The 23386-nt window shown below is 38.4% G+C and overlaps 1 long non-coding RNA gene across 3 annotated transcripts in view; it reads right to left on the minus strand.

Annotated features, from left to right (window-relative positions):
* The window catches only part of LOC140847962 (uncharacterized), a 58993-nt gene that overhangs the window by 8095 nt on the left and 27512 nt on the right, over positions 1-23386 (minus strand). Inside the window, exons 2-6 of one of the 3 annotated variants that reach the window (XR_012128319.1) lie at positions 11583-12064; positions 10471-10691; positions 9393-9531; positions 8542-8696; positions 1829-5171 (exon numbers count right to left, since the gene is read on the minus strand). This is a non-coding gene — a long non-coding RNA (uncharacterized lncRNA). Of the gene's footprint in view, positions 1-1828; positions 5172-8541; positions 8697-9392; positions 9532-10470; positions 10692-11582; positions 12065-23386 lie in introns of those variants that run through there. The other 2 variants (XR_012128318.1, XR_012128320.1) reach the window with 2 other exon arrangements.

A 23386-nucleotide genomic window follows, 5' to 3' on the forward strand; every position in this document is an offset into this window, starting at 1 on the left:
CACATATAAGTGAAAAGCATAACTCTTTTAGATTTTATATGTACCTACTAATTTGAACTTTCATCCCTTGATTATACTTTAATACAATAGTATTTTGTGTAAATAATTCTCCAGTAACTAATAAACTTAAATAAAACCAAACCACCTATAAAAACTACCAAATAATAGTTGCCTAAATTGTACCACTGATCTAACTTTGTATATTCTTGATTCTCCTTTGGATTTAAAACAAACAATTAATAATTCTAAAATAACACATTTCAAATATAAATTATATTCAAATTTGGTAAAATATTTCACATATGAACTAAAGCTTGCTCTTACCCAAACAAAATATCACAATTTATAATTTAAACTCTTAATTCACTGTTTTAAATTTAAAGCACAAAAAGTTCAGAATGTCAGAAAGAAGTAATTCAAATTGTTTCTTTGCCTATACAGTTACTACTATCTACAAAGTACTATCATTATTTCAAATCTATTTAAACACAAGAATATGTAATGACACAAGGGTTGGAAATATGATCTGTATCCAAAGTGAGCTCATTTTGAAGCTTTATGAAGTTACTCTTTTATAAAAATATCTTTGTTTTTTCTTTTTATTTATTTTTATCTAGGTACATACAGTAAGTACCCAAATCTTAATGTGCAGATCAATGAATTTTGATGTGTGTACACACACATGTAACTATCAACCAGATCAAGATATCAAACATTCTCAGGAATTTTTTTTTCTTATTCACCCATTTCACCCATCCCTTCCCCTACGGCAAGCACCAGCCTCTTATGAACTTACCTTGAAATGAATGTAGATAACCACATTACATGTGTGCTGGGAGCCAAGTATAACAGAGTTCTCCCAATTCACTTCCATGTAGAATAGCAGGTTTATTAAAAAATAAGTAATAAAAATGTGTCAGTTTGTAGCTATTAAATCACTCACCAGTAACTGCAGAAAGTCTTTAGAACCTAGAGCAACAAAAGATTTTTTTAGAGTGGATTAGCACTTACACTGTTCAGAATTACTAGTAGTTAGTGTTAGGCTGGAGGAAGGAAAAACAAGGACATGCAAACAGAACAGAGAGATGCCATAGGAGGAGAAAAGACCAGACCCCAAGGTCCATGCCTTATATGGAAAGGGGACAGCTCTTCCTGAATTCCATCCTTCTGATGTGCCAACTAAGACCCGGATGTCAGCCTCCTTTCCTTCCTCTTGGAAGGAAAAAAAGTTTCTAGTTGTCTATTATGTCACCTTGAGCCAATCATACCTCTCCACGCCCCCTATGATACCTTGCCCACTCCTCCCCCTCCTAATCCCTTAAAGCCCGCACCTCCGTGACCGGGTGTGACTTCCCCGGCCTGTAATAGGCCGCGGAACATCACCCATGAGTTGCACTCAAACTACCTGGCCTTTTTTGCCTCTCTTCGCCTGCTTATTTCAGCTAAAATTTATCTTACATTATAAACAGGATATTTATTACTTCCTAGCCTCCAATATCTGTCAGCATAAAGTTGGTGATATCATGAATTAGTGTGATATTTTATAGAAGATGAGATTATCAAGGTTCCTAAAGGTTAAATGATTGTCAGGAGTGGAGGGTTAATTTAGCTCCCATGAAGCTCTATGTTGCTATCCCCAGTAGGTGAAATTAAATTGTTTCTGGTATTGTTTGAATATTGGGGTGGAGAAAAATAGCATTTTCCACATCAATAGATGTATACCAGGTGCTGGGAACTGTACTGATTTGCTCCTGTAAGTATAGCACATCTCAACTTTAGCCTCAAGTGGAGTCAAAACCTGACTGATGGTATGATAATTCACTGGCATTCTTCAAAATCCATTCATTTTCTGTACCTGCCACACTGGTGATTTAAATGGAGATAGACTGGGTATCACCACCTCTTTCAAGTCAAGTCATTGACAATGCTATTAATCTCACTGATTCTCTGGGGTGGGGGTTTAATTTGGAAACTTATTTTTTAAATGGATAATATACACACATAAATTAAAAGATTTAAAAGGTGCAAAAGGGAACCACCCAGTTAGTCTACTCAGAGGATAACAATTTTTCAATATATTGGATATTTTTCCCCAGATGACTCAGGTCAAAAGAAAAGCTGTATTTATTCTTCTCCAACCTTGTTAAAAATCAGCTGTGTTGAAGTATAGTTTAAATACAATAAAATACACCCATTATAGGTATTTGGTTTGGTTTGGTTATTTGACAAATGACTACGCTCATGTAAGCACTACCCCAATCAAGATATAGAACATTTCCACCACCAAAAAAGTTTTTGCATGTCCCTCTGTAGTCCATCTCCCCCCCTCCCATCTTCTGTCCCAAATAACCACTCATGTGATTTCTATCACCATCAATTAGTTCTATTTTAGTACTTTGTATAAATGGTTAGTGCAGTATGTACTCTTTTGTTCTGAGATTTTTCGTTTAGTGTATGTTTTTGAGATTCATCTCTGTTGAATGTAAGCATAGTTCATACCTTTTTATTATTATGTAGCTATTCTATTGAGGTTGCTCACAGAATACACAGGAATGCTGGGGAGCCAGGCTCAGGCTCAAACAAAGGCAAGGGAAGCATAGCTAAGTTGCTGCTCTAGGAACGATCTTTTGGGGACACCACTGCTGATGTACAGTTGGAGGGCACTTGCCAGCAGGACGCTGGAGTCTACCACCTTTGCACAGTCCTCCCTGATCCAGTGGACTCTTGACTCCACTGCAGCTACCTTGAATATCTCTACCTAACCCTGAGACTTTGGGTCATTCCCTCAAGAGTCAAAGCTGTGGGTACTTAATCACAGGCCCATGCTTTAGTTGCCAGGAGACAGTGGCTGGGCCCCCTTTAGGTTTCTGAATTGGGCAGTGAGGCATTGTCTCTTGTTGATCTTGAGATAGTGTCCAAATAGGAAGGGTATTTAGAAGCTGGACAACCAAAATGAACAAATATCCACTATAGAAGTCATCCAGAGCTCCTTTGAAATATTGGTCGTATTATATTTTTGTGCCTATTTCTCCACTAAGCGATTAATTCCTTGAGGAGAGGAACCTTGCTTTTCACCTCTACATTCATAGCACTTAGCACACTGGTTGGCACAAAATCTACATGAAAGAATATTTATTCAACAAATCAAGTTAATGGACGTTAACTATACTCTTATTTGACAGTGCATTACATGTCTGCTTTACATAGTGTTTCGATGTAGCTTTTTTTCTAAGCTAGAATGCCTTTCTTTTTTTACATACCCATATACTTTTTGTTTTGAGATAAGTTGACTCACAAGAAGCAAAAACAGTACTGGGAGTTCCTATATGCGATTCATTCAACTTCTCCCAGTGATGATCAATGTAACTTTTTTGATTTCTGGTCTTCTCGTGTTGCTAACTGATGTGAATGCAGGGAATTTACACTCTTTAATCTGTTTCATCCATCATATCCCCAACTTCTAATTTTCTCCTTTTTCTTCTTGTTCTGCTTCTTTCTCTGTTTGCTTCTATGGTTATTCTCTTTAATGCCTCCCCTTTCATTCTTGCACTCACTTAAGATTAAAATGTCTTAATTCCAAAGATCTTTGGAAGCATCATAAAATAGGCACAAGGGCACAAGCTCACACACCTACATATATGCACAGATTTGGTCTTGAACTGGAGGTGAAAGGAAAAGGCCGGCATCGAGGCACAGGAGTCAGTCTCATGTGTCCCTCCTTTCCCTGGAGCCCACCAAGTCCACAGCCATCTCCAGTCTGGGCACTCTAAGGCCCCAGAAGGTCTTGCTTTGCTTGCTATGGACCGAATAACCCCCTTGATTAGAGTCACTTTTCACTATTCCCATAGAGGCAAAGGTGGAATTCACTACAAGAGACACTATATTAGTTGGCTCAGGCTGCCCCTACAAAATACTATAGGTTGAGTGGCTTAAGATAACAAAAATTAATTTTCACAGTTCTAGAGGTTGGGAAGTCCAAGACCGAGATGCCTGTCAGTTTGTCTCTAGTGAGCGCTCTCCTTCTGGCCTGCAGACAGCCGCCTCCTTGCCACATCCTCACATGCCCTTCCTTTGCTTGTATTCGCAGAGACATCCCATCTCCCTGGCTTCCTTTTCTTTATAAGGCCACCTCCTGTCCATTAGGACTCCACCCTTATGACCTTATTTAGCCTTAACTAACTCCTAAAGCCCTATCTCTAAACACAACTACACCGGGGGTTAGGGCTTCAAGATATGAATTCAGTGGAGGGGGGGGCACACAATTCAGCTCACAGCAGGCAGAGCAGGAGCTGGGTAAGTAGGTGTGTACTGTGCACTTCAGATATTTTGTTGAACTTGTTCTCTAGTAGCGCATACTCTCTACTTTATTTTCTAGTGGTTCCTCTTACATCTTTGGTAAAAACTTTGGAATAAATAGTAAACTGAACTGCACAACAAAGCAAACAAGTTGAAATTTTATTATTCATATTTGTTTGCAAACAGGGAGTGTATAGTCTGTATTTTTTAAATAAAATGTAAAATTGATGGAAATTTGGTCTCATGTTCATTTTCACTAACTGTAAGATAAATTTTAGCCAAAATAAGCAGGCGAATAGAGGCAAAAAAGGGCCAGGTAGTTTATTTGAGTGCAACTCCCGGGTGATGTTCCACGGCCTGGGTATTACAGGCCGGGGAAGTCACACCCAGTCAGGGAGGTAGGGGCTTTAAGGGATTAGGAGGGGGAGGAGTGGGCAAGCTATCATAGGGGGCGTGGAGAGGTATGATTGGCTCAAGGTGACATAATAGACAACTAGAAATTTTTTTTCCTTCCAAGAGGGAGGAGGCTGACATCTGGGTCTTAGTTGGCACATCAGAAGGATGGAATTCAGGAAGAGCTGTCCGCTTTCCATATAAGGCACAGACCTTGGGGTCTGGTCTGTTCTCCCCCTATGGCATCTCTCTGTTCTGTTTGCATGTCCTTGTTTTTCCTTCCTCCAGCCTAACATTCCAGCCTTTTGGTCATAATGGGCGACGACTTAATCTGGCTACTTCCAGCTGACAAGCGGCGTCGTGGGGATTTGAGGTTGGTATTAGGCCAAAGGAGGGGGTTCACGGGAAGAGGTGCATAACGGTAAAGTAACATCTGGTTGGTGGCGACCCGGGTCATCTGGGTTAGCTGCTGTTGGAGGAACCTGGGGACACAAGGGGCAACTAAGAGTAAACCACAAACTGTTATTAAGGGGCCCAGTAGGGGCATTAGCCAGGCCATTATGGGGGACTGGAATTCTGGATCAAGTTTACATCTCAATGACTAGTATTGGGATTTAGTATAGATAAGACTGCATTATTGAAACAATAGTTTTCTCTAAAATCACCCTCATTTTTATTAGAAGTAGCCAGATTAAGAAAATAATTAACAGTTGGCTTGATTATTTGCATAAGTGCAGCAAGAAGAGCAATTGAGCCCTGGAAGATGACTGGTTAGCCAGAGACGGGTAAGATTCCTCAAGGGAGGAACAACCTAAGACAGGCACAGTCACAGGGGGGCCATCAGGTGATAAATTGGGGATCAACAGAGGTGAGGCTTAGAACCTCACTGCCCCCCCCTGTTTTGAGAGAAATCTTCTGCATCTGTGGATGTTTTATTGCCCTTATCTAGCTCGGATTAACACATAGTCTACAGGCACACACCTGATCATCTACATTTGCTCTCTTACAACACTAAACTATTTTTTCACCTTTATCTTGCATCTACCTACCACTTCAGCACTTTATTAAAAAAAATAATAATAATAATAAAGGGAGAAATGTGGGATCCACATATAAATCAAGTATAAAAATCAAACAAATATTCATATTTGACCTGATTGTTTATAGTTCATAATGCGTGATCAAAACTGAAAGTTTCTGTGATGACTGCCCTTGTACTGTTCACCATGTAAGAACTTATTCACTAGTAAGAATTTGTTCACAATGTAAGAACTTGTTCATTATGCTTCAGAAGATTGGAGACTGACGAAAATTAGGCTTGGGGTGGATTAATGATTGTGCATTGAGCATTGACTCCCCTATACAGAATTTTATTGTTGTTAACAACCATTTGATCAATAAATATGAGAGATGCCCTCTCAAAAAAAAAAAGAAGAGCAATTGATTACATAGGCTCTTTTAAATATGCTTTGCTGGAACTTTTTGTAAGGAATTTCAGATTGGACTTTTAAAGGCTTCTTGAGGCCAGAAAGCCAAGCCAGACTTGCCATCAGGTTGTGCCTGCAGTACCTGTATATTTGGGTGAATTCCTCTCTTCTATGAGGTTCCCAAGACATTCTTGAGGTTCCTGCACCTGCCAAGCAGTGACCTTCCTTACTCACCTGGTAAGGCTGCTGGGAACTCTGTAAGCAAGGTACCAGGCCAGTTCTTTTAAGGGGCTTTGTTGGCTTTATAAAGTCAATCTTAGTTCCTTAAAGCTGTCTGTTCATATCTGAGTTTAAACACATGTCTCTCAGGTATGACGTTCCAGTCAAAGCCTTGGTAATATAACCAGTGTTTTTAATTGGTCCTCTTACAAGGAAAGCAGATTCTTATTGAGCTTGTGCAAATAAACATACTGCTATGAAATATAAAAGTAGTCACTGAGAGTTTTTAAATTCTGGAGGGATCAGGTAGAGAGAAAGATAAAGTTTCAATTCTGCTTATAAAGGCAGGCATTTACTAAACTGTTGTCAGCTTAAGAGAAAAAGCTTAGAACACTTTATCAACAACATTTGAAACAAAAAGCCACAAAATCATCTTCTTAGTTTACTTAATCCTATGTAACTAATACCTGTTCTGCTGAAATGTAGTTCTTTACTAGCTTAAGAGTAATGAAACAGTGACTATAAATAATAAAAGACTTACAAATGACAATGGTTAAAGATTTGATGAGAGCTTACTGTAAGACAGTTGACATAAGGAAATTCTGATATTTCTGTAACACAAAACATTTAGTAACAAAGTTTAGCATTATTCTTTTTGACAGTGCTTTCTAGGTAATTAAGCAGGTAATTATATATCAGATAAATAAGCTAAATAGGCCAAATACTTTCTCCAATGAGAAAAAGTTCCTCTGGCATGTTCCAGGGACCCTCTGGAAAATATCAAAGTTAACTAGAGGTAAAAGTACCTTTTTGAATTTGATTTTGGGAAGTTGTCAGAAGAAAGTTTCTTTGGCACTTGCTTAAATAGGACTATAGGTTGCCATGAAGCAATACTTATCTATTTAACTAGAATGACAACAAAATACCTCAAAGGCAAATAAAGAAGGTTACACCATTGTTAGCAAACTTTAGCTTTTAGTCTTTTTAATATTAAGATCTTATTTTCTTAAATACTCCAACAACTCATTGAGACTTTAAGCATGAGAAACTGCTTTGATAAAACAATTAGAGAACTTTTTGCAATCTTTCAATATTAGGAGCAGACTAACAGTTAAGAAAACTTTGTCTTTTTAACTGAGAACCAAATTCTCATTTTGCTGTGTACTTGATGCCGAGACTCATTTGCTCTAATTTTATATAGCATGATCATATTAAATTCTTCCACAAACTTTCTACAACCTTTTTACATTTAGATTTCTCTTTCTAAATAAACAGCTGTACTTTAGAATAAAGTTACTTTCTTTTATCAAAAGATATATTCTTTAGCATGCAGAAATGTTTTCCTTATTACTTTAAGTAGTTCTAATTAAAACTAATAAAAACCATTAGGTACCTTAATTTTTAGTGAACACTGAGAAGCAGGCTATTGTTAAACTGTTACCCTAGCATTCTTTAGATTGACAAATTTATGAACATTTTATAATATCTGTAACTATGAGCTTTACAGCACAATTTCTCACTAAACATAAAGTATATCTTCTTAACTTAGCAAAACTTTAAGGTTTTAAGTTACCACAAAGATTCTCAGGCTGCAGGTAGGTATACACACTGTAACACAATTAAAAAGGTGTTCACTTGCCACACTTATTTAGTTCACTTATTCGTAACAACTATACTAGATTACTTACAAGACCTTTACTGAATATTAGACAAAGCCAAGCCTTTAAGCATTTTATTCTTAAAAGATTTAGCAGATAACATCAACTTAAATGACCTTAAGTAAACTTAGGCAGCTGATAACCACAAGGACATGCCTGCCTCAGCCAAACCCAAATTAGCATTAATGCTTAACATTTTTTATCAGATGTTCAGGAAGTTTTAGAATGCCCAATTTTCACAAGCGCTTGTTTTTAAATCAAATTTTATTAATACTATCTAGAGGTAGGAAAATATTTTTCATCCATACACCTAGACACACAAACATACAAACTGAGATATGACTACATTCAGTAACACTCCCCACACAAAAACATATACACAAACAGACAAACCGATATAAAGGCTTGAGTCATGGATATCCAGTTGCCTTCCCTCTCTTCAGCTTTTAGTCCGTGACTTCTGGAACCAGAGGGCTGGAGGAGCATGTTCCAGTGGGGGAAGAGGGCGGTGAAGGTGGAAGGGGATGGGGAGGGGGTGGTGCACCTACCGGAAGAGGACAGCAGGACAACGGCATGGTTGAGAATGCAGGACTTTAAGATGGCAGCGACACGTGTGAAGACAAAGGACTTAAAGATGGTGGTGGAGAGAGGGGGAGGGGATTGTGAGCTGAGGGAGGTTGGTGACTGAAGTCTTCTGGTGGATCTGAAAAGGAAGAAGGACTGAGCAGAGTAAGAGACTGGAGATTGGGCTAGGAGAACCTGAGTCATTGAACACTTAACATTAAGGGCTGGATGGGAGTGCAAAGTCCAAAAAGCCTGCACATATGGGATTTCACTCTACTGTCTGCTCCAGTGGCAATAATTAATCAAGTTGGTGAGGAAGCTAAAATTGAAAGTTCCCTCAGGGGGCCAGTGAGATTGATTGTCCGAGGGATACTGAGGCCCAGCCTCAGAGCTAAGAAAGACTAGCTTCTATTTGCGAACTTCCTGGGACAAATATAGAGTAGCCAAATTAGAAATGAGACACCACAGTGGGGTCTGAGCCTCTGCTTTTGAGGGCTGGTTCCCCATGTCTGTGCCACTTCCCAACTAATCCTGCTGAGAGGAGTGCCCAGTGTCCCAAGCGCACCAAGTCAGGGGAGATGTCCTGGGAGCCTGGGTGAGAGACGTCTCCCCCACCACAGGGCCAGGGGTGGGCCGGATGCCCGCAGATGTCCTGGGGCCTGAAGTAGGGACGTCTCTCTCATACCACACAGCCAGGGGCGGGCTGAATGCCCACAGAGGGTGGGCTGAATGCCTATGGGCTGAATGCCCCACCTGGACATAAGTATGATTTTTAACGGACCAGGTGAAATGGAGTTAGGGAGGGAAACAGACTGGGGTAAACTGAGGGACTCACCGGAAAATAGTCCATGCAGCGGAGAGCAGGCTGAGATCCTGGGTCGGCAAAGGCGGGGGCGGGGCCACTGGTGGCCAGTTGGGGCCCTGCGCTCACGCTCCTTCCCAGATTTTGGCACCAAATGTAAGATAAATTTTAGCTGAAATAAGCAGGCGAAGAGAGGCAAAAAAGGGCTAGGTAGTTTATTTGAGTGCAACTCCCGGGTGATGTTCCACAGCCTGGGTATGACAGGCCGAGGAAGTCACACCCGGTCAGGGAGGTGGGGGCTTATAAGGGATTAGGAGGGGGAGGAGTGGGCAAGCTATCCTAGGGGGCGTGGAGAGGTATGATTGGCTCAAGGTGACATAATAGACAACTAGAAACTTTTTTTCCTTCCAAGAGGGAGGAGGCTGACATCCAGGTCTTAGTTGGCACATCAGAAGAATGGAATTCAGGAAGAGCTGTCCCCTTTCCATATAAGGCATGGACCTTGGAGTCTGGTCTGTTCTCCCCCTATGGCATCTCTCTGTTCTGTTTGCATGTCCTTGTTTTTCCTTCCTCCAGCCTAACATATAAGACACCTGAATCCAGTGGGTAGGAAATAAATACCATGAAAACAGGCCACTATGTCCTCACTTAAGTCATTGGCCATTCTCAGTCTAGTTGCATGGTATGTTGGAGTCAGCTTGTACCAGCTCATGAAGGCTTATTGCTAATTAGTCAGGAATATCGGGACAGTGTGGAAAGTATTAATTTCCGTCTTCTGTAACAAATTGCCACAACCTCAGTGCTTTAAAATGCTACAAATTTATTATAGCTCTAGTGTTTACAAGTCTAAAACCCCTCATCACAGCTGAGCTCCCCCAGGGAGACGCCAAGGGACAATCTGTGTCATGGTCTTTCCCATTCTTTGGCTGTGGAAATTACCTTTATCGATACACCTTCAAAACCAGCCACATAGCAGCGGCTTGTGCATCTGCTGCTTTTTCTCTTTCTTTCTTGGGTCTCTTCCACCGCCTCTTCCCCCACCCCCTCTTTCTCTCTGTCCCCGACCTCTGCTTCTCCTCTTATAAGAACACTGTGCCTACTTTGGGCTCACCTAGGTAATATAGGATAGTATTTCCATCTCTAAATCCGTAGCTTGATCACATCTACGAAGTGCAGGCTGCCCTTAGAGGAACATAAGCACCGGTTCTGGGGTTTGGTCGCGGGCTTTTGGAGGAGCCATTATTCAGCCCACTGTGCTGTAGATCTTCTGTTCTTACTGAGTACAGACTTGCTCTCCGCGTCACCCAACACCAGCACTCCATAGCAATAGGCCTGAGTCGGCATGAAAGACAAAACTTACATTCCTATGTTTATCTACTGCTAAATTTATCCAGTCATTCAACACATATTTATAAAGTTTTCACTATGAGCCATGTATTGTACTGGACAAATGTTGGTGGAAGTGGACACAGACCCTGCTATAATGGAGTTCAGAGCCTATGGAGGAAGAGAGATACTAACAGGTAATCAAACCGATAAATAGAATTTACAAGGAAGAGGAACGAAACAGATAGGGTCCTAATGAAAGACAACAGATAGGATGGTCAGGGAAGCCCTGTGTGAGAAGGTAATATGCTGAGGCTTGAAGGCTAGGGAACTTTCAAATTAGGCTGTGGAGCACAGGCACACATGTTATTGGAGAAGGAACCACATGTAGGAAAGCTCCAGGGTTGGACTGAACACATACAGTGTCGGGTCAGAGAAGGAATGCTGTGGCAGCCACAGACTGCTTCCTTGGGGTACAGATTCCCTGCAGACAGCTGACTCATTTCCCCCACAGAGGACGTACATTGGTGAGACTGTATTCACCAATGACCAGCTCAAGCCATGCCCTTTGATTAGTGCCATCTAGCAAAGAAAGATGTTAGGGAAATAACCTTTGCTCTGATTCTTCACTTGCCCGGGTTGCTATGCTTTGGCATTTGGCTTTCCAACTGTCTGTTTTTCTATGTAGGAGGGGAAAGTTTGACGTGCCTATTAGTTCAGAGGGATCCAACATTCTAGACAGCTAGATATTTCTTTTATTTTTAAAGAGCAACTAGTATCTAGTCTGCCAAGAATCTATTACACACATTGACACTGCTCTTGGATTCATGGAGCTACCAACACAAAATCAAACAGATATACTGAATAAAAAACTAAATAAAAAAGACACAGTTTTACCTGTCGGGTATTTGATAACATCATAGGAGTAGTATTTCTTTTCTTCCAGAACTGCTGTTTCTCTTTTGTTTCATGTATCTCTATCTACTGATGAATATTGGCATTGTTCCTAAAGGCCCCAACTGTTAACTGGGACCTAAAATCCATTTTTTACTATTGTCCTTCCTGTTTTCAAATTAAGGTGTTGATATTATTCCCACTTTTAGGACAGAATTCTTGAAGTCAAAAACAGAAGCCTTAAAGAAGCTCTACTTTCTCTTGGTATGAAGAACTCCTCAGTAGGGATGTCTATTTTGAGGAACTTTAACAAAGAGCAGGTGGGGGAGAGCAGTTTAATTCTGCAAAATTACTGTACTGACTCCATGCGGCCACCAGGGGGAGATTACACCGTTGAGGATCCATCTGTTCTATCACCAGACGTCTGCAGTCTTTTTCCTTAGGGGACATCTTTGCCGTTGACTTGCTCCAACCCAAACATAGATCTACAGTAGAGGACAAAACCGTGTAAGCCAGTCCAGTCTTGTTTTCCTCATATAATACAATGTCTGGGAGCCTTTTCTATTTACTTACTGCTCCACCAAAGTTGCTAAGAGGTCAGTGTGAGAAAGTGAGTATTCTAAGTAAAAGTAAGGTCCTGAGGATTCTAATTCTAACCACTACTTGTGTGCAGACATGCCTCAGTAGATCGTGTAGCAGAGAATCAAAGTGAACTTTGATATTCACTCAGCATCTCATGCAGATGTGCACTTCTTTTACACTTCAAATAGATCACTCTCAAAAGTGGCTGAAAAGCTTCTGCATCTGTGGATGTTTTATTGCCCTTGTCTAGCTCGGATTAGCACATAGTCTACAGGCACACACATGATCATCTACAATTGCTCTCTTACAACACTAAACTATGTTTTCTACCTTTATCTTGCATCTACCTACCACTTCATCATTTTATTAAAAATAGTAATAATAAAGGGAGAAATGTGGGATCCACATATAAATCAAGTATAAAAATCAAACGAATATTCATATTTGACCTGATTATTTATAGTCCATAATGCGTGATCAAAACCGAAAGTTTCTGTGATGAATGCCCTTGTACTGTTCACCATGTAAGAACTTATTCACTATGTAAGAATTCGTTCACCATGTAAGAACTTGTTCGTTATGCTTCAGAAGATTGGAGACTGATGAGAATTAGGCTTGAGATGGATTAATGATTGTTCATTGAGCATTGACCCCCCTATACAGAATTTTATTGTTGTTAACAACCATTTGATCAATAAATATGAGAGATGCCCTCTCAAAAAAAAAAAAGTGGCTGAAAAAAGAACTTAGGGGTTCAGATACTGAAAAGGTAACAGTGCCTCAGCCGTGCTAAAAGCAGTGCTAAACCATAAAATGACAAGTTCAACTTATTCTGGGTGCTACGCTCCAGAGGTGTGGAATTGAGAGGACACTCTTATGTACAGATGTCTGGCCAGGATTGCAGATCACTGATAGGAATTATTCCCGCATGTGCGGGAGAGACATAGATCATTTTATAATGAGCATCTAACCCATCTAATAGATAAGTGCCTCTATTTCATGTCTCTATCTATAATTCTACTAAAAGGTATATGTGAAAACTTATCCAAAAATTAATAGAGTTGATTCAGCATAGTGATTCTCTGCTTTTATCTTGACCCTGTCTTCTGGGTTCTCTCCTGATGCTCCCATCCCCTATAGAGTCTTAAACAAACAAAATAGCTGTTTAGCCATGCCTTCTTAAACTCCAATTTCATAGGCGTGGAGTTGGGCTCAGACATCCAAATTTTTAGAGAACATAGAGATGAGTTTGATGCATAGACCTGAGAGAGGGAAATGCTTCTGTGCGGCTGACACACTGAATTGATGTTTGCAATCTGAAAAACCCTCAACTTTCCCACATCCATAACTTTGTCTAATGTCCAAGCCTAACCCACTTCTTTCACTAAACATTTCTGACCTCCCAAATGGACTCAGGAGAGCCCTTTGTTCTTTTCTTACATAGGTATTATAACCTGCCCTACTGGGGTTGTGTACCTGTATCACATCTTTAGTCGATGGAGAACTCTTCAGAAACAAGCCTGCAACTTATTTATTTATTTACTTTTTGTTATTAATTAATTTATTTTTATTGGAGTATCACTGATATTCAATCTTATGTTGGTTTCAAATACACAACACAGTTCAACAGTTCAACAGTTACCCATATTATCAGATTCTCACCTCATCTAGTGCAGTTACTATCTATCAGCATAGAAAGATGTTATAAAATCATTGACTGTATTTCCCATGCTTTACTACCATCCCTGTGACCAACTTATACTGTGATTCAGAATTACTGTTCCCCTTTATCTCCCTCACCCTCACCCCAACCCACCCCAACGCCCCTCCTTGATAACTACTAGTCACTTCTCAATGTCTATGAGTCTACAGCTGTTTTGATTTTATATTCTACAAATGCAACTTATTTATTTTTGCATCCTCTTCAATGTCTGCAATGTGCTAAATGGCAAAAAAATACTTGTTCTAAATGTAATGTAGTATCCCAGGTTGGATTCTGGAACAGAGAAAAGAAATTAATTGAAAAATTGGTGAAATTTGAATTAAGTCTACACTTATGTAAATAAATTCACCTATGTACCAAGGTAAATTTATTGTTTTTGACAAATGTAATATGTCAACATTAGAGGACGCTGAGAAGAGGGTATACAGTAAATTTCTGCAACTTCTCTCTAAATCTAAAATTATTCCAAAATGAAAGTTTGAAGTAAAAAAACTTGTTTTTTTCCAAAAAAAATTTTAATTAAAGAACCATCAAACATTTTATCTAAATGTGTCCCATCAAAAGATATTTACAGTAAATTGTTAAAATAAAAATGGAGTTTACAAAAGTTACTTATATATATATGTATGTGTGTGTGTGTGCGTGTGTGTGTATGAATATATATATATATGGAGAGAGAGAGCAAAAGAGAGAGAGAAAGAAGGTGAGAGAGATGATGTAGATGAAATGTAAATAATTGAAAGGATATACACCAAAATGTTACACTTATCTTTCTTTGGATAATAAAATTATAAATTATTTTTACTTCCTGCTTTCTTTTATTTTCTAAATTTTCTATAATAAACATATCATTTGGTAATGAGATTTTTTCTTTTTAATTTAGTGTGCTCTAATATATTAACTCTATAGTCATTTATTATGACAACTAACAGTGCACAGCTCTGGGCTTTCTCCAAAGTTCTGAGTCTTATAAATAGCACTTTCTAGGAACTGCTCCACTTAATGACAGTAATTCTCACTCCAGGCAGTGGTCAGAGAAGACAGACTTACTCTCTTCAAGTTCTAGAGTAGGAGCAGACACAGCTGGTTCAGAAAACCCAAAGATGGCCTCCATTAAGAAAAGGAAAAACTTTAGTTGGGAAAACTGGACAGCTACATGCAAGAGAATGAAACTGGATTACAGTCTAACTCCATACACAAAAGTAAACTCAAAATTGATTAAAGACCTAAATATGGTTAGACATGAAACCATAAAACTCTCATAAGAAAACATAAGCAAAAATCTGTTGAACATAAGCATAAGCAATTTTTTCCTGGACACATCTCCTTAAGCAAGGGAAACAAAATAAAAAATGAACAAATGGGACTACATCAAACTAAAATGTTTCTGTACAGCAAAGGACACCATCAATAGAACAAAAGGGCAACCTACAGTATGGGAGAATATATTCATAAATGATTTATGTGATAAGGGGTTAACATCCAAAATAAATAAAAAACGCATACAACTCAGTACCAAAAAACTAAACAACCCATTTAAAAAAATGAGCGGCGGACCTGAAAAGACATTTCTCTGAAGAAGAAATACAGATGGCAAACAGGCACATGAAAAGATGCTCTGCATCGCTAATCATCAGGGAAATGCAAATGAAAACCACAATGAGATACCACCTCACACCAGTCAGAATGGCCACCTTCCAAAAGATAAGAAATAACAAGTGTTGGCAAAGATGTGGAGAAAAGGGAACCTTCTGGCACTGTTGGTGCAAATGTCAATTGGTGCAGCCACTGTGGAAAGCAGTATGGAGGTTCCTCAGAAAACTTAAAACAGAAATACCAAATGACCCAGTAATCCCAGTTCTAGGAATTTACCCAAAGAAAACAAAATCCCTGACTTGAAAAGATACATGCACCTGTATGTTTATTACTGCATTGTTTACAATAGCCAAGATATGGAAGCAACCATCAGTAGATGAATGGATAAAGAGGTGGTACATACACACAATGGAATATTATTCAGCCATTAGAAAATAAAGAAATTCTGCCACTTGGGACAACATGGATAGACCTAGAGGATATTATGCTAAGTGAAATAATCAAAGCAGAAAAAGATAAATAAGTGAATCACAAGTAAGTGATTTCACTTATCTATGGAATATAAAAACAAAACAAACAAAATGAACAAAAATACAGTAGACTCAGACACACTGAGAAGTGACTAGTGGTTACCATGAGGGAGGAATTGTGATGGGTAGATGGGGAGGATGAGGGGAATAAAAGGGCACAAAAATTCTCAATCGTAATGTAAGTTGGTCATGGAGATGGTACTGCAGCATGGAGAATATAGCCAATGATTCTGTAACATCTTTCTGTGTTGACAAATAGTAACTGCACTCATGGGGATAATGATTTAATATTATGGGTAACTGTTGAACTACTGTGTTGTATACTTGAAACCAGTATAAGATTGTCTATCAGTAAGTCATGAAACCATAAAACTCTTAGAAAAAAACAGGCAAAAATCTCTTGGACATAAACATGAGCAACTTCTTCATGAACATACCTCCCCAGGCAAGGGAAACAAAAGCAAAAATGAACAAGTGGGACTATATCAAACTAAAAAGCTTCTGTACAGCAAAGGAAACCATCAATAGAACAAAAAGACATCCCACAGTATGGGTGAATATATTCATAAATGACATATCCAATAAAGGGTTGCCATCCAAAATATATAAAGAGCTCACACACCTCAACAAACAAAAAGCAAATAATCCAATTAAAAAATGGGCAGAGGATCTGAACAGATGCTTCTCCAAAGAAGAAATTCATGGCCAATAGGCACATGAAAAGATGCTCACCATCGTTAATCATCAGAGAAATGCAAATTAAAACCACAGTGAGATACCACCTCACACTAGTAAGGATGGCCAGCATCGAAAAGACAAACAACAACAAATGCTGGCGAGGATGTGGAGAAAGGGGAGCCCTCCTGCGCTGCTGGTGGGAATGTAAATTAATTCAACCATTGTGGGAAGTAGTATAGAGTTCCTCAAAAACTCAAAATAGAAATACAATTTGACCCACAAATTCCACTCCTAGTAATTTACCCTAAGAATGTAGGAGCCCAGTTTGAAAAAGACATATGCACCCCTATGTTTATTGTAGCACTATTTACAATAGCCAAGAAATGGAAGCAACCTAAGTGTCCATCAGTAGATGAGTGGATAAGGAAGATGTGGTACATATACACAATGGGATATTATTCAGCCATAAGAAGAAAACAAATCCTACCATTTGCAACAACATGGATGGAGCTAGAGGGTATTATGCTCAGTGAAATAAGCCAGGTGGAAAATGAAAGTACCAAATGATTTCACTCATCTGTGGAGTATAAGAACAAAGAATAATCTGAAGGAAGAAAACAGCAGCAGACTCACAGAACCCAAGAATGGACTAACAGTTACCAAAGGAAGAGGGACTGGGGAGGATGGCTGGGAAGGGAGGGAGAAGGGGGAAAAGGGGGCATTATGATTAGCAAACATAGTGTGCAGGGGGCGGGGAGGGCAGTGCAGCACAGAGAAGACAAGTAGCGACTCTATAGCATCTTACTATGCTGATCAACAGTGACTGTAATTGGGTATGTGCTGGAGACTTAATAATGGGGGGAGTCTAGTACCATAATGTTGCTCATGTAATTGTACATTAATGATATCAAAATTAAAAACAAAAAAAGCAACTTCACATAGTCTACATCTCTCTTTCAAATTGATTCTATCAAAGATATTTCATTATAATGTTGGTTTTCCACTGTAATTGGTTCCCATTTAGGAGTCAGCCAGGTTGGAAAGGAATGTCAAGAGAACCCAAGAGTTAATTTCTATGTTCTCTTTGTTACTTATGAAGTTCTTGAGATATGATTTCATTTTCTCATCCTGCTTTTATAACTCTTGCTTATAAAACATATATCTTCTGGTTTTGATTTGTCATGTTTCTTTACATTGAATATTCATATATTTTTTTAGATCTCTAATTACTTAATTTCCTGTTGCTAAGACTTGTTTTGTTATCTTAATAAAGTATAAATGGTGCCTGCTAAAAAAAAAAAAGGATTGTATATCAATGATACTTCAATAAAAAGAAAAAAATGTACTTTAGTTGAACCTAGTCTGGGCTGGCCACAAACCACCTACATTTTTGTGTTGGTGGTGAAATATACATAACACAAAATTTATCATGGTAATGATTTTTTCAGTATACAATTTAGTGGCATTAAGTAAGCACATTAACAATATTGTGCAACCATCACCACTATCCATTTCCAGGACTCTTCAATCATCCTAACCAGAAGTTCTATACCCATTAAACACTAACCCCTCATTTTCCCTTACCCACAAGCCCCTGGCAACCACTTTTCTACTCTCTGTCTCTATGAATTTGATTACTCTACATACCTCATATAAATGGAATTATACAATATTTGTCCTTTTGTGTCTGGCTTATTTCCCTTAGCATGATGTTTTCAAGGTTTATCCACATGGTAGCACATGTCAGAATTTCCTTTTTATGGCTAAATAATATTTCATTTTGTATACATACCACATTTTGTTCACTTATTCATCATTTGATTGACATTGGGTGGTTTCCATCTTTTGTCCATTGTGAGTAATACTACTATGAACATTGGTATACAAGTGTCTGTTTAAGTCTGTGCTCTTAATTCTTTGGGATATATACATAGAAGTGGAACTTTTGGGTCATATGGTAATTCTAGGTGTACCTTGTTGAGAAATGGCCAAACTGTTTTCCACAGCAGCTGCACCACTTTACATTCCCACTAGCAACATACGGGAGTTCCAATTTCTCCACACCCTTGTCAACACTCGTTATTTTCCATTTTTCATTTGCTTTTTTCCCTTTTATAATAGTCGCCCCACTGGGTGTGAGAGTCAAGCACATTTTGTGTGTCCTATGTATCTGTAGCAAGCACACTACTAACAAACAACTATACTTGTTCACTAAGATTTGTCACTAATTAATATTTGACCCAGGGCAGTTAAGAAACAAGGTTTGCTGTTTACTGTCCCACCCCCAGACACCTCCTAAACACTGTAAGAATATAAGCATGGAAGTAGACGGCCATGGGAAAGGATGGCAAGTGAGGGCAGGAAGAGCTCCCAGGGAGCCACTGGAAAGGGCATGCACAGTGCTCAGAGGAAACCCAGCAAAGCCAGAAGAAGGTGACAAAGAGATAAAAGAAGGAAAAAAGGAAAGAAGGAGAGATTAAAGAGTTAAGGAGAGGGAGCAAGAGACCAAAAATTCAAAGGAAATCTTACCCAAACAGAAATATTACCAACTGTCACTCATCCAGACCAACCCTGCCTCTAGAAAAGCCAGTTTGGCAAGTTGGAAAGAGGAGAGGGTAAAAGTCAAAGCTTCTGACTTGAGCATTAAAAAAACATATCTGAACATGACCCTTTTACATTTTTATCTTTTTTGGTTGCTTTGCTAATCCCTGCTCTGCTCTAAGTGATTTCTGAAGTTAACCTGGGCATTACATAATCACAAAATTATTCAGGCATCTGCAGTAAAACTCCTTTCACTGGTTTCTGAAAATAGGTGTGTGCCTGGGTGTGTGCAAACAGGAAATTACCAAACCTGCCTGTCTCATACTCCATTCTAATCCACAAAAGCATTCTGTGGATCAAGAACACATTTCACATTTAGAAGATTAAAAGTTTTTAACTGTAAATAATTAACTCCTAAGCTTCAAATAAAAACATTTTAAGTATTTATAATATTTTTTGTTGCAAAAATTTATTCCTATTCCTAATGACTCACTTCTTCAACTTCACACTTTAACTTAGTGGTGTGAAAAGATATTTTTTTAATATTAATATTAAAAGCAATATTTGTGAAAAGTATTGAGAAATATTTTTAATTCTCTTTAAAATGTTTGTCATAGAAGAAAACTAAATGAAAAATAGGAAAATTCTAAATAGAACACCGATATATTATGCAACTCTACCAATTTGATTTCCAAGCATGACAAACTGGATATCTTTGGAGACCTTCAAAAAAACCTAATACTCTCAAAGACATAATATAGGTGAGTTGGTAAGACAAAATTTCCTCTGAGTCATCTGGGACAATACTGTTCATACTTTAAATGACAAGACATAAGCAGGAATTTCAGGCTGAAATTTCAAGGCACCAAGTAGAAATTATCACATCTGTTACTATATGATATTTTGAGAACATTTGTTTACAACTCATATTCTCTTTCTTAATCTCTGTTCAGGCCCCTGTTTTATACTATCAGCCAGTTTCTCTATACCAAAGAATCAAACACTGTTTATTGAGTTTTTTGAACATCACACTGGCAGAGGGACAGCAATGATGTGAAGCATAGTTCTTGGTCCTTAGAGAAGTGACTTGTTTTTTACAATTTCACATGAGCTATGTAGTCTGTGTTTGTGTGTGCACATTTTACCTTCTGTTATAATTAGTTATTTAAATGCCTGTCTTTCCCAAAAGAATCTACATGTAAATTCCTGAGGACAGGAGTAAAATCTGTGCAGAAAGCAAATTTTATTCTTCCATGGATCCCTCATAATACAGCAAATATTTGTCAAGCTATATATAAATAGGCCACAACTTACAGAACCATGTGTTTCTATAGATTATTAGTTAGTTTTAGGAACTCAGCACAAAATTTCCAGTAGAAGCTTATAGAATTGGTGGTCCAATGGCCAAACTGCTAAAAATGGGAGTTTAATGCCCAATCCCACAACACTGGAAGTTGAATTTTGATACCAGATAGGTCTCCCTTCTAGAATGTAAGGTATAAGAGAGCAGGAGATGTGTCTATCTTGGTGTATCAGCAAGGATGCTTTAGCTACAAGCAACAGGAATCGCCTCTGGGGGAGCCTGATATGTAAGGGAATGCAGTCAGTGAAGCAGTGTACTATAAGAGCACAAGATGGGGAAGACATGGGAAGTTTCCAGGATGCTATTTCATTTCACATGAGGGTTAGAGGATAAACATATTTCCAGGCAGACAAGAGGAGAGAGGACCATCCAAATGACACTGGCAGTCCATGTAAAGGTGGGGACATAAAAGGTTATTTGAGGGACCCAGTGAATAGCTGCAGTTTGGTATGGCAGGAAGTAAAGTTTTCAAATATTCATTCATTGAGTCACATTAAACTATTTATTAAGTGCTCCCTGTGTGCCACTATAAAGAATGTTTGTTGTCTTTTTAGCCACCAGGTACCCATTTTCCCTTAACAGCATCATCTTATTCCTTACAAGAAATTACCTCATCTCCTTTGGCCAGTTATATGGGACATCATAAGGGGCCTTGCTCTTATGGTTAGGCATGGGCATAGTTAGGACAATTAAATATTCCTTTCTTGAACTCTGCCCAGCCAAAGAGACAGAAAATAGTTAAAGTCCATCCAGTTTTCTTTAGCTACAAGACTCCTTTTTCCACTTGTCTCCTACTTCTCAAGAACAGCCCCGGGCCCTTCCTACTTCTCAATCTGGCTCTCCATTTTTCTGACTAATTCTATGAGCTGATATGCCCCCTCTAAATTTCATTTGGTTTAGGTTACTCAGAGTCAGGCTTCCATTGTTACTAGCAGAACAATGCATGTTAGCAATGAGAATATACAACTAAAAAAGATGTGGTTCTTATTCTAAAGAAGCATATTTCCCAGAATGGTGTGAGAAGACTAGTGAGGATTATATAAGCAAATGTAATTGAGTTATATAAAGACATAATTAAAGCATAAGGGGAGCAATCCTAAATCTGTCTGGGAAAATCAAGGCAGACTTCACAGAGGAAGTTCTTGCTCTGTCTTCTGCAGAAGAGGTAGGAATTGATGAATAGAGAAGTGGAAGGACGTACCAAGAGAACCATACACAGGAAGGAAAAACCATGATTTATTTGGGGGAACTGCAAATATATTTTAGAATGTGAAAAAGACCTTGTATAGGATTCAAATATGTTTATATTTTATCCTATAAACAGTGACAAGTCATTCAAGAATTTTAGGCCACAGAATTATATGGCCTGATTTTATTTAGAAATATAACTATGCTTATCAAACATTTAAAGAAGAGCTAATAACCATCCTTCTTAAAGTATTCCAAAAGTAGAAGAGGAGGGAATACTTCCAAACTCATTCTATGAGGCAGCATCACTCTAATACCAAAACCAGACAAAGACACCACAAAAAAAGAAAATCATATAGACCAATATCCCTGATGAACATAGATGTAAAAATCCTCAACAAAATATAAGCAAACCAAATTCAAAAAGATCATCCATTATAATTAAGTGGGATTTATTCCAGGGATGCAAGGATGACACAAATTCAGAAATCAATCAATATCATACATCACATCAACAAAAAGGACAAAAACTGCATGATCATCTCCAAAGATGCTGAGAAAGCATTTGACAAAATTCAACATCCATTCATGACAAAAACTCTTAACAAAATGGGTATAGAGGGTACATACCTCAACATAATAAAGGCCATCCACATATGACAAACCCATAGCCAACATCATACTTAATAGCGAAAAGCTGAAAGCTTTTCTCTAAAATTGGGAACAAGACAGGAATGTCCACTTTCACCACTTTTATTCAACATAGTACTGGAGGTCCTAGCCACAGCAATCAACAACACAAAAAGATAAAAGGCATCCAAATTGGAAAGGAAGAAGTTAAACTGTCACTATTTGCAGATGACATATTATACATAGAAAACCCTAAAGACTCCACCAAAAAACTATTAGAACTAATAACTGAAATCAGCAAAGCTGCAGGATACAAAATTAATACACAGAAATCTGTGGGATTCCTATACACTAACGATGAGCTAGCAGAAAGAGAAATCAGGAAAACAGCTCCATTTACAATTGCATCAAAAGAATAAAATATGTAGGAATAAAACTAACTGAGGTTAGACCTTTACTCTGAAACTATAAGACACTTATGAGAGAAATTAAAGAAAACACCAATAAATGGAAATCTATCCCATGCTCACTGATAGGAAGAATTAATATTGTCAAAATGGCCATCCTGTCCAAAGCAATCTATAGATTCATTGCAATCTCTATCAAAATACCAACAGCATTCTCCAATGAATTAAAACAAATAGTTCCAAAATTCATATGGAATCACAAAAGACCCCAAATAGCCAAAGCAATCCTGAGAAAGAAGAACAAAGCTGGGGGCATTATACTCCCCAACTTCAAGCTCTACTACAAAGCCACAGTAATCAAAACAATTTGGTACTGTCACAAGAACAGACCCATAGATTAATGGAAAGTACTATGTTGAATAAAAGTGGTGAGAGTGGACATTCCTGTCTTGTTCCCAATTTTAGAGAAAAGCTTTCCTACACTAATCATCAGGGAAATGCAAATTAAAACCACAATGAGATATCACCTCACACCAGTTAGGATGGCCAACATTCGAAAGACAAGAAAT

Source organism: Manis javanica, chromosome 2 (genome assembly GCF_040802235.1).
Source record: "Manis javanica isolate MJ-LG chromosome 2, MJ_LKY, whole genome shotgun sequence".
Classification (NCBI taxonomy): domain Eukaryota; kingdom Metazoa; phylum Chordata; class Mammalia; order Pholidota; family Manidae; genus Manis; species Manis javanica.